The 10,320-nt window shown below is 41.5% G+C and overlaps 1 pseudogene; it reads left to right on the top strand.

Annotated features, from left to right (window-relative positions):
* Nucleotides 1–6,796: 6,796 nt before the first annotated feature.
* Nucleotides 6,797–8,410, top strand: LOC130863758 (pyruvate kinase PKM-like; annotated as a pseudogene).
* Nucleotides 8,411–10,320: the final 1,910 nt, after the last annotated feature.

Genomic DNA, 10,320 nt, shown 5'->3' with positions numbered 1-10,320 from the left:
AAGTGACATTTAAAGTTTTCAGGAAGAAGATGGGGCCCCATAACAACGACTCCACCTGGTTGATATGACGTCATGATACCGATAGCGATACTACAAGACCTGTTTTGGGTACCAGCTGCACAAGACGATCCCAACTTGGTTAGCTGAAATGGTGCACCTCTTATACAACATTCTGGCCAGACCTGCACAAAATACTCAGAGACTATTTGCAATTTTAAAAGACATCGATCTTGAAATTTAACCATCATTTTACTTTCACAGGATCCCCCAGAAAGAACGTCGCCCCCATGACAGCTGGAAGTAACTCTAGAGGACGACGTCCCCTCTCCCAGTAAAGTTTGCCCTTGGGTTTAGGGACATCATTTAGGGGTTGATTATAAATTGGTATATGGTTGAGGGTTGGGGAAGGAATTTTATAATAAGCTCAGGGATCATTTGAAAAAAAAAAAAAGAGGGATAATAGATTGGTACTTGTTGGTACTTGTGAGTTATTGTTTTGAGACAAATGTATTGGTATCGATTCTTATATATTGATACAAAGTGAAATTATATTGACTATTGTATGCATGCATGTTTCTACCTCTGTTTAAAAACATTTTTTATGTATTGACATATATTGTATTGATATATATTGTATATATTTACCATATTGCAGTGTACATTTCTACCTCTGATTAAGATATTTACATATTGCTTGTGTATTGATATATATTTACCATACTGCAATGTATATTTGTACATTGCTTATATTTGGAGGTCATTGTCCTCATTTGTTTCACAGTTATTTATTGTCTTAGTCTTTAAGTTAGATAGGTATTGAGAATTATATAGATCAATAGTATTCTAAGTTTGTCATTTATAATTAGACTAATCAGGTTCTTTAGATACATAGAGATTATACTCAGTATAGATAGATAATCTTCAACCTCTTCAAAGAGCTGTAGAAAATGGCCTTTAATCTAACTCAGAGTTTTGTGGTAGTGAGACACAATTGCTCCTGGCAACACCGCTCTATTCCCGAGAGAATGTTGAGCACCAAAGACACTCCACCCGGAGCCTTTCTTCTTGGCTGAACTGGCCTTTGGGTAAAGAAATGCCCATACCTCAACCACTGACAGAAATACAGAGTATCTGTGAATGGAAAAAACAGGACTGTCATATCCTGCCAAGACAGGGTAAGATAGTTTTGACAAGTTTCTTGCCTTTGAAAATGGTGTGTCAGTTATGTTAGGCCTTAGCCAAAGTTGGTTGCTTCAACGCTGCAAACGTGACCTTGGGTGATTGCCCAGGTAGCTAGTTGTCTCTGTGATTTGTTGCATGTTTTAGAAGTTGTTTGATTGCACTTCCTAATTACTCAGGTAACATTATTTCCCTTCTCAGATCTTCGATGGGGTTGAAGACTATATAAATGTAGTTACTTTCGACTCATGACTTAGCCAAGCTATTTATTATATAAGACCTAAGCTAGTTAGAATAGGATATTTGTACTTATTGTATATAATTTCATAGTAGGTTTAGAACTCTCTTACTTAAATAAAAGGGGGAGGTGTTGCGGGAGGTCCTTCCGCTCCTCCAGCCAATAGCCACCAAGATACCAGCCCATTGGGGCGTGGTATCTTTCCCTTTAAAAAAAGCGGCCACTTCCCTCCTCTCTCTCTTTACTTCCTGCTCCGGTTCCGGCGACTAGACTTCTTCCCAATTGCGTGCGCAGAGGGCTGTTGTCTGGGACCGTGATCTGTAAGTTTATTCCCCTTTAAATAAATACCACCCTATTAATCACAATTCCAAACTGGTGTGGGATTGTTTATGACTTGCGCCTTCAGGTCACTCACCCCACAAAAGCATAGAAACCTGAGTTTTCAATTAACAAGTGCACAGAAAAGGCATGAAAGTATATGGTGAGGCTAGGTATGTCTGACATTCTATACACATGAAGCTGAATGCAATAAAACTAAATGCTTATATCACACTTTATATAAAAGTCAAGTCAATGGATTAGAGACTTAAACTTGAGACCTAATATTATAAAACAGATACAAGAAAACAATAGGGTAAAATTCTGTGACATGGAATTTAGCAATTACTTTTGAGTGTGATCTCAAAAACAGGAATAAGAAAAACAGAAATAAGCAAGTGAGGTAGGATCATACTCAAAAGCTTCTGTACAGCAGATTAGAGGCACAGCCTATCAAGAGGGATAATATGGTAAGGAACTGATATGTAGAATACAGAAGAGCCTCCCACAATGACATAGTAAGGAACAGTCTGTTTAAAAAAATAAGCAATAAACCTTACAAGGTATTTCCCCGAGGAAAACATACAGATGAAATGTGAACATACGGTCATGTGAAAAGATATTCAGCATCATCAGGGAAATTCAGATCAATAAAACAATTCCCAAGCCAGTTAGAGTGACAACTATCAAAACAAAAGAAGGAAACAAATATTGACAATGATGTGTAGGAGGTGGATCTTTACTTACTGTTGATGGGAAATGGTATGTAGTAAAATGGTATAGCAGATCACTAAACACTAGAAACTCAATTCCCATTTGTTACAGCAACCTCATTTCTATGTGTAGAAATGACACCAGTACATTAGGAGACAACCGCATTCGTATGTTTTTTGCAGCACATCAGTGAAGAAATGGTCAACCGAAAGATCTATCAATGAATTAATGGAACTGATCCATCAGTGGAATGAATCCATTAATGATTAATAGAATCTCCTCTGTGTGTGTGTGTGTGTGTGTGTGTGTGTGTGTGTGAGAGAGAGAGAGAGAGAGAGAGAGAGAGAGAGAGAGAGAGAGAGAGAGAGAGAGAGAACCTTGTAAAGAAAAGAAATCCTACCATTTGTGACATCATAGATCAACCTGGAAGACATTGGTAAATGAGATGAACAAGGCATGAAAATACAAGAACTACATGATCTCACTCATATTTGGAATCTAAACTATCATACTCATAGAATAATTAAGTGGGGTGGTTGTTGGCTGGAACTCAGAGAAAGGGCTATTACTCCAAATAAACAAAAATTTATACACAGGAGAAATAAGTTCACGAGACCTATTGTATACACAGTGACTACAACTAATAACCATGTGCTGTCTACTTAAAAATGACTTGAAGAAGCTAAAGGTCCTCACTGCAAAAAAAAAAGAAAAGAAAATCTAAGCCAATGAATGCCTATAAGTTAAATAAGTTAGCCATTCCAATACATATATATGCCAAAGTGCCATGATGTATGTCATAAGACTATAAAAATTTTAATTATGAGCTCTAGACATAGAAAATTAACAAAGAAATACATCCTTTCCTTAGCACCATCAGACCAGAGCTGAGATCAGGGAGAAGCAGAATTGAAGACCTGATGTCTTAAAAAGTGCACACACACACACACACACACCACTTGGGAAGGAGCATTAATGAATAGAAATTCTGAAGAACATGAATCAGAGTCACAAGAAACCCCTTAGCTAAATACAGTGCTACTTTCATTTTATGATGAAGAAGACTGTCTTGTGCTGAAGAGCGCCACAGGAGGGATAAGGATGGCAATGACCATTTACCAAGTGCTTGAAAAATGCAGGACCCAAAAGAGAGGCAGTTTAGAATTACAGTGTCGTTGAATCCTCAGAATTATCCCTATTGACAAAATCTGGATTTGAAAATCCATAGTCTGCTTTTAATATCATACTGCCTCTGTAGAGTTTATGCCACGGAAGAGAAGTGACATAAACAGAAGTGACCCTGTTCCTATTTAAGCAAACACCAAGTTCTAAACAAATGAATGGACCCCACTGGGTGCTCTGAGTTCTCACTGCATGGCAAACATAAAGCTTTTTTATATATTCTCCCAGTGAATGATCCAAAGATGGAGACTATTGTTTCCCTGTTTTATAGGTAAGGACACTGAGACTCCAAAAGATGAAACAAGGCATGCGATAATCCCAGTGAAGTTAGGAATCCAGGTCTGCTGTAGCCTCCTGAGGATGATGACGCTGAAAACACTGGTTCATTGAGCTGAGATTCTTTTTGTGGTTTTTTTTTTTTTTTTTTTTTTTTGACAGGGTTTCTCTGTAGCTTTGGAGTCTGTCCTGGAACTAGTTCTTGTAGACCAGGCTGGCCTCAAATTCACAAAGAGATCTGTCTTCCCCTGCCTCCAGAGTGCTGGGATTAAAGGCATGCACCACTACCGGCCAGCTTAAACTGAGTCTTAACATGTGACTTTAAAACCTGTAGACCCCGGGCTCCCCTTCAGAGTTCTGATTCATCTAACTGGGAATGGACTTATGACCTGAAGTTGCTTTGAGCTTCTTCCCATGCAAAACTACAGTTTGAGATTTAGGACCATGTGTGAAGAAGTGTCACACCCATGGGGTCAGACCCAATGATCATATCCTCTCTCATATCCAACAACAGCAACCTAGGACTTTGAAAAAGAATTCAGAAAGTGCTAAAAATTTTCACAGTTGATTTTTAGTAATTTGGGGAGAACAGGTAAGGTCTCCCAAGTTGGAAGCTATTTCTGTTACTCTTTCACACTTGAAAGGAGCATTACTGATGAGTTAGACCACCTGTATGGCCATGGACAAATCACTTAACTTAGAAAAGGATTCTGAAACAGGCGTCTCTGTGATCAAAGTTCCTGTAATGTTGTAACAGTCAAGGTTCACTAATGTCTTGGTGCTTTTGCTCCATGTCTGACACTCTTTCAGAGTGAGAATAAGCATTAAAAATGTGTTTCATCTCTAAGATGTTTATGCTAATATATTTTTATATATTTATTTATAACTATTTAACCGAATTCTGTATTTTTGTGAACTACAAATACTCTGCTCCTACTCAAAACATCTTTGCTGACTCAAATTATCAAGTAACAAAATCATGTGTGTGGGTATTAATAATTAAGATACATGTTGTTACATTTAATAAGGACAAGGCTTTCTTTGTTATATCCTCTTACATATGAATTATTCTCTGGGAAAACTTTACTTCTCTGTTGAGTTTTGTAATACCAGGTTTTTATTAGATTCTAGATCCTCAAATTCTCATGCCTAAGATCAGTGACACAAACTTCATAATAAATGATTTGGGGGAAGGATATAAGAATAAATCTATGGCTGGGCGCTGGTGGCACACACCTTTAATCCCAGCACTTGGGAGGCAGAGGCAGGTGAATCTCTGTGAGTTCGAGACCAGCCTGGTCTACAAGAGCTAGTTCCAGGACAGACTCCAAAGCCATAGAGAAACCCTGTCTCGAAAAACCAAAAAAAAAAAAAAAAAGACTAAGTCTATGAATTAATGAAGCATCCAGAAGCTTCTGGAAGTTTCATGGAGTTAAAAATGGTTAGGGCAGAGGAGATATTAACAAAGTTGGAACCAAAATACAGGAAAACCATGTCTGTTCCATGAAAACATGATGACCACCCCCCACCAAGGCAGCTTTCATGACCTATTTTACTGGACTCAAAATCCCTGATAGTAAAGAATTGTGGGCAAGTTATAGTCCTTCTCACTGAACTGGATTTAAAATACAGAATAAGGAAAAGAGACACCATCTGCAAAGGCTTTCTGCTCAGGAAGGTGTGTCTACTATGTAACAAGGCCATTAGAACACATTACGCCAATGGGGCCTCACTGGAGTCGTGATGAGAAGAGGGTTTCCTGAAGACATTGGCACTGAGTGATGGGGAAGCAAAAGGCCAAGGCCAGGAAAAGAAGACACTGGAGAATATTCCAGTCTTAGAGTGTGTGGACAACCTCTGACAAAAGGAATTTGATTTTTGTTGTGATGAGAGGGGTTCACTAAAGGCTCTATGGGTCTGTATGCAGTTCTCAAAAGAGACTGGAAAAAGGTGAGGCCGGACAGTCACCAGTGGCAGTCAGAAAATGACAGTGTGGGTTGTATGAACAGTTAGAGTAAAGGGAGGCACTAAAGATGTTGAAGAAAGGATTTGAAGAGACCTGATTATGTTTTAGAAATAGAATCCTGATTGATGTGGAGTTAGTTTTCTCCAGGAAAATAAGTTAGAGGTGACTGGAGTATATTACAGCCAAGAACTGATGAGAAGAAACCACCAAGTAGTAGTAGTGGAACAGAAATTAAAGATGCTCCAGAAGGAGAATTCCTGGAACATAGTGACAGATTGTACATGGAGGTGAAAGAAGAGAAGGATGTGGATGATTGCTGTGCTTTGTGCTTGGTTGACGGGTAAATCAGTAGCATCACTGAAATGAGGAATGTAAAAGGCAGTATCAATTTGGCAAAAGACATGAGTTAATTTTTGCACTTTAAACGCCTATAATGCTCACAGGTGTTGATTATTAATAATCAGTTTATTTTATACATCTGCAACTCACAAGTGTGACTATGTAAAAAGTAAAAGAATCAGTGAGACATTAGCATGGAGATGGGGGCAGAATGCACAGGGATGGGATCACCTAAATAGGAACGCTGGAAACTTGATCCTCAGGCTCATCTGTTGATGGCATTTGGAGGTGTAGCCTTTGGGAGAAATTGGGGTTGGATGAGGTCACAAGGATGGCGTCCTAATAATGGGATGAGTGGCTTTTCTTATAAGAAGAGAGACCTGAGTACTCAGGCTTGTACTGTCTTGTGGTGTCATATCGTCTGACTTTCTTGTGAGATTGACTGTTCTTCACCAGATGTAGTCATGATGCTTGTGGACTTTTCAGCCACTAAAGAGTAGAAAATAGCCGCACAGCAGAAACTCGTCTTAACCCTTCAGTAGTCCGACCTGGGTATCGCTGCAGGATCGGGAGTATGCCGGAGGACCTCAGGAACCATGTCGAAACCACACAGTAAAGCAGGGACTGCCTTCATTCAAACCCAGCAGCTGCATGCAGCCATGGCTGACACCTTCTTGGAACATATGTGCCGCCTGGACATGACTCCGCACCCATCACGGCCCGCAACACTGGCATCATTTGTACCATTGGTCCTGCTTCCCAGTCTGTGGATATGCTGAAGGAGATGATTAAGTCGGGAATGAATATGGCTCGTCTCAGTTTCTCTCATGGACTTCATGAGTACCATGCAGAAACTATCAAGAACGTGCGTGCAGCCACAGAAAGCTTCGCCTCTAATCCCATTCTTTACCTGCCTGTTGCTGTGGCTCTGGACACAAAGGGGCCTGAGATCCGGACTGGACTTATCAAAGGCAGCGGCACTGCAGAAGTGGAGCTGAAGAAGGGAGCTACCCTGAAGATCACCCTGGACAATGCCTACATGGAAAAGTGTGACGAGAACACCCTGTGGCTGGACGATAAGAACATCTGTAAGGTGGTGGAAGTGGGTAGCAAGATCTATGTAGATGATGGGCTCATTTTACTGCAGGTGAAGGAGAAAGGCGCTGACTTCCTGGTGACAGAGGTGGAGAATGGTGGTTCCTTGGGCAGCAAGATGAACCTCCCCGAAGCCACTGTGGACCTCCCTGCTGTGTCAGAAAAGGACATCCAGGACCTGAAGTCTGGGGTGGAGCAGGATGTAGACATGGTGTTTGCGTCTTTCATTCGCAAGGCAGCTTATGTGCACGAGGTTAGGAAGGTCCTGGGAGAGAAGGGCAAGAACATCAAGATCATCAGCAAAATCAAGAACCACGAAAGCGTCCGCAGGTTTGATGAGATTTTGGGGGCCAGTGATGGGATCATGGTGGCTCGTGGAGACTTGGGCATTGAGATTCCTGCAGAGAAGGTCTTCCTGACTCAGAGATGATGATTGGACGATGCAACTGAGCTGGGAAGCCAGTCATTCATCTGCGCCACACAGATGCTGGAGAGCATGATCAAGAAGCCCTGCCCCATCCGTGCTGAGGGCAGTGATGTGGCCAATGCGGTCCTAGATGGAACAGACTGCATCATGCTGTCAGGAGAAACCGCCAAAGGGGGCTACCCTCTGAAGGCTGTTCGCATACAGCACCTGATTGCCCGTGAGGCAGAGGCAGCCATCTACCACCTGCAGTTATTCGAGGAACTCTGCCGTCTGGCGCCTATTACCAGCGACTCCAAAGAAGCTGCTGCCGTGGGTGCTGTGGAGGCCTCTTTCAAGTGCTGCAGTGGGGCCATTATCGTGCTCACCAAGTCCGGCAGGAGTGCTCACCAAGTGGCCAGGTACCGCCCGCCTGCGCCCATCATTGCTATGACGCGCAATCCCCAGACAGCTCGCCAGGCCCATTTGTACCGTAGCATCTTCCCTGTGCTGTGTAAGGATGCAGTACAGGACGCCTGGGCTGAGGATGTAGACCTCCGTGTGAATTTGGCCATGAATGTTGGCAAGCCTTGGCAAGGACAAGGCTTCTTCAAGAAGGGAGATGTGGTCATTGTGCTGACTGGGTGGCGCCCTGGCTCTGGCTTCACCAACACCATGCGTGTAGTGCCTGTGCCTTGATGGCCCTCTGGAGGCCCTCTTCTACCCCTGTCCCATCCCCTCCCCCATCCCATCCATTAGGCCAGCAATGCTTGTAGTGCTCACTCTGGGCCAGAGTGTGGCGCTGGTGGGCTGGGACACCCGGGAAAATTACTGTCGCTGAAACATGTAGAGCCCAGCTGTCTATCATATGGCCCTACCCAAGCCAGGGGTGACAGAGGAATGCAGAATTGGAAACCCTCTGGCTTTATCACAAAGGGGCAGCAACATCTCTGTGTACTTTGCTCCTGTAGAAAGTTGCCCAGAGAACTCCCAGCCCTGGCCTCGAGTAGGGGCTTAAGGCATGGGGCCCAGGTTTCTGTGTATATAATAACCTCTGGCCCCGGGCCGGACTTGCTTCCCCAACAACTTTGGTCTCCCCCACTGCTCCTTGCGCACTTCTCAGCTGTCACTGCGGTCACACCCTCCACCTCCCGTTCTACTGTGCAGCATCTCTAGACCCGTTGCTATAGCAATCACCTGAGTGTCAATAAACAGCAGCTGAAGCAAAAAAAAAAAAAAAAAAAAAAAAAAAAAAAAAAAAAGAGTAGAAAATAATCTAGGTTCTTTATAAATAATCTCACCTCGGGTATTCTGCAATAACAGCAAAAATGGACTAATAGGTTTTGCAAGATAAGAGTAGTCTGATTGGCCAGAGTTCAAAACACTAATTGGCAATTTAAAGTGGGTGCCATCACTGCATGTTGAGAAATAACGTACATGGGCATTTCCAAGTTTCCTAGCTCTCTGCAGTCAAAAGACTTGACTAAAATAACTGTTTCTCAGACCTTGTGCTGCTCTCAGGTAAGCAGATGGACTTAACCGATTTATGCTTCAGTAGTGAACATTCTAAAAGATCAAAGAGGCCTCTCAAAGCATTTATTTCAGAGTTATGCAGCATGTCTGTTGCATCAGCTGGAATTTCTGTTCCATATCATTGTAGGACCCAAGTTTCACACTGAATTATGTGAAGATGTTATATGGCCTCACTTCAGCAGGTTAATATGGTGAAGTCCTATTATGTTACTATAAAAAAAAACTGGATTTAAGTAGGTGTTGTGAGATCTCCTTTAGCCTTTATGATACCAGCCCACTTTGGGTGTGATCTCTTGTACTATAAGTGTATATCAAAAGCATGTATGGGCTTTTTTTTTCCTGCTGGATTCAGATCCAGGTCCCAGTGTATGCAAAGGACTGTAGATCACTACCTTCCTGTGAGTTTATCCCCAAATAAACAAACCTTTGTTATACTCCATTCTGGACTACTGTGAAATTTTTTGATACAAATACAATTTGTTCTCATATAGGTCTGCCAGGTCCTCTAGCACAAGGTAATGCAGAAATTGATCAATTATTGATTAGAAATGTACTGAAGGCCTCAGAATTTCACAAGAAAATAATATGTCCATAGCAAAGGTTGAAAAAATGGCAACAAATTAAGAATATTATAAGAAAATGTCCTACTTGTTCTTTATACCACCAAACACCACTACCTTCAGGAAGTAACCCAAAGGGTACTCAAAAAAAAAATTAAATCCGGCAGATGGATATATTCCATTTTGTAGAATTTTGAAAATTAAAATATGTACATCACATCATTTATAACTATCCAGATTTTTGACGGGCAACTGCTTTGAGTTCAGAAAAGGTTGATTGAGTAATCACATATCTACTAGAAGTTATGGCCATCATGGGTATACCTGCACAAATAGAGACAGACAATGTTCCATCATATGTCTCTAAGAAAATTAAGCAATTTTTTTGCTTATTACAATATAGAGCATATTACAGGTATATTAAACAATCCTACAGGTCAAGCAGTTATAGAAAGATGAAATAAAACTATAAAGGATATGTTAAACAAGCAGAAAGGGATGAAAAAGACCCTTGGAA

The sequence above is a fragment of the Chionomys nivalis genome, chromosome 21 (assembly GCF_950005125.1).
Source record: "Chionomys nivalis chromosome 21, mChiNiv1.1, whole genome shotgun sequence".
NCBI lineage: Eukaryota > Metazoa > Chordata > Mammalia > Rodentia > Cricetidae > Chionomys > Chionomys nivalis.
Note: the sequence above shows the minus strand (reverse complement) of the source record. Positions and strands in the feature narration are given on the sequence as shown.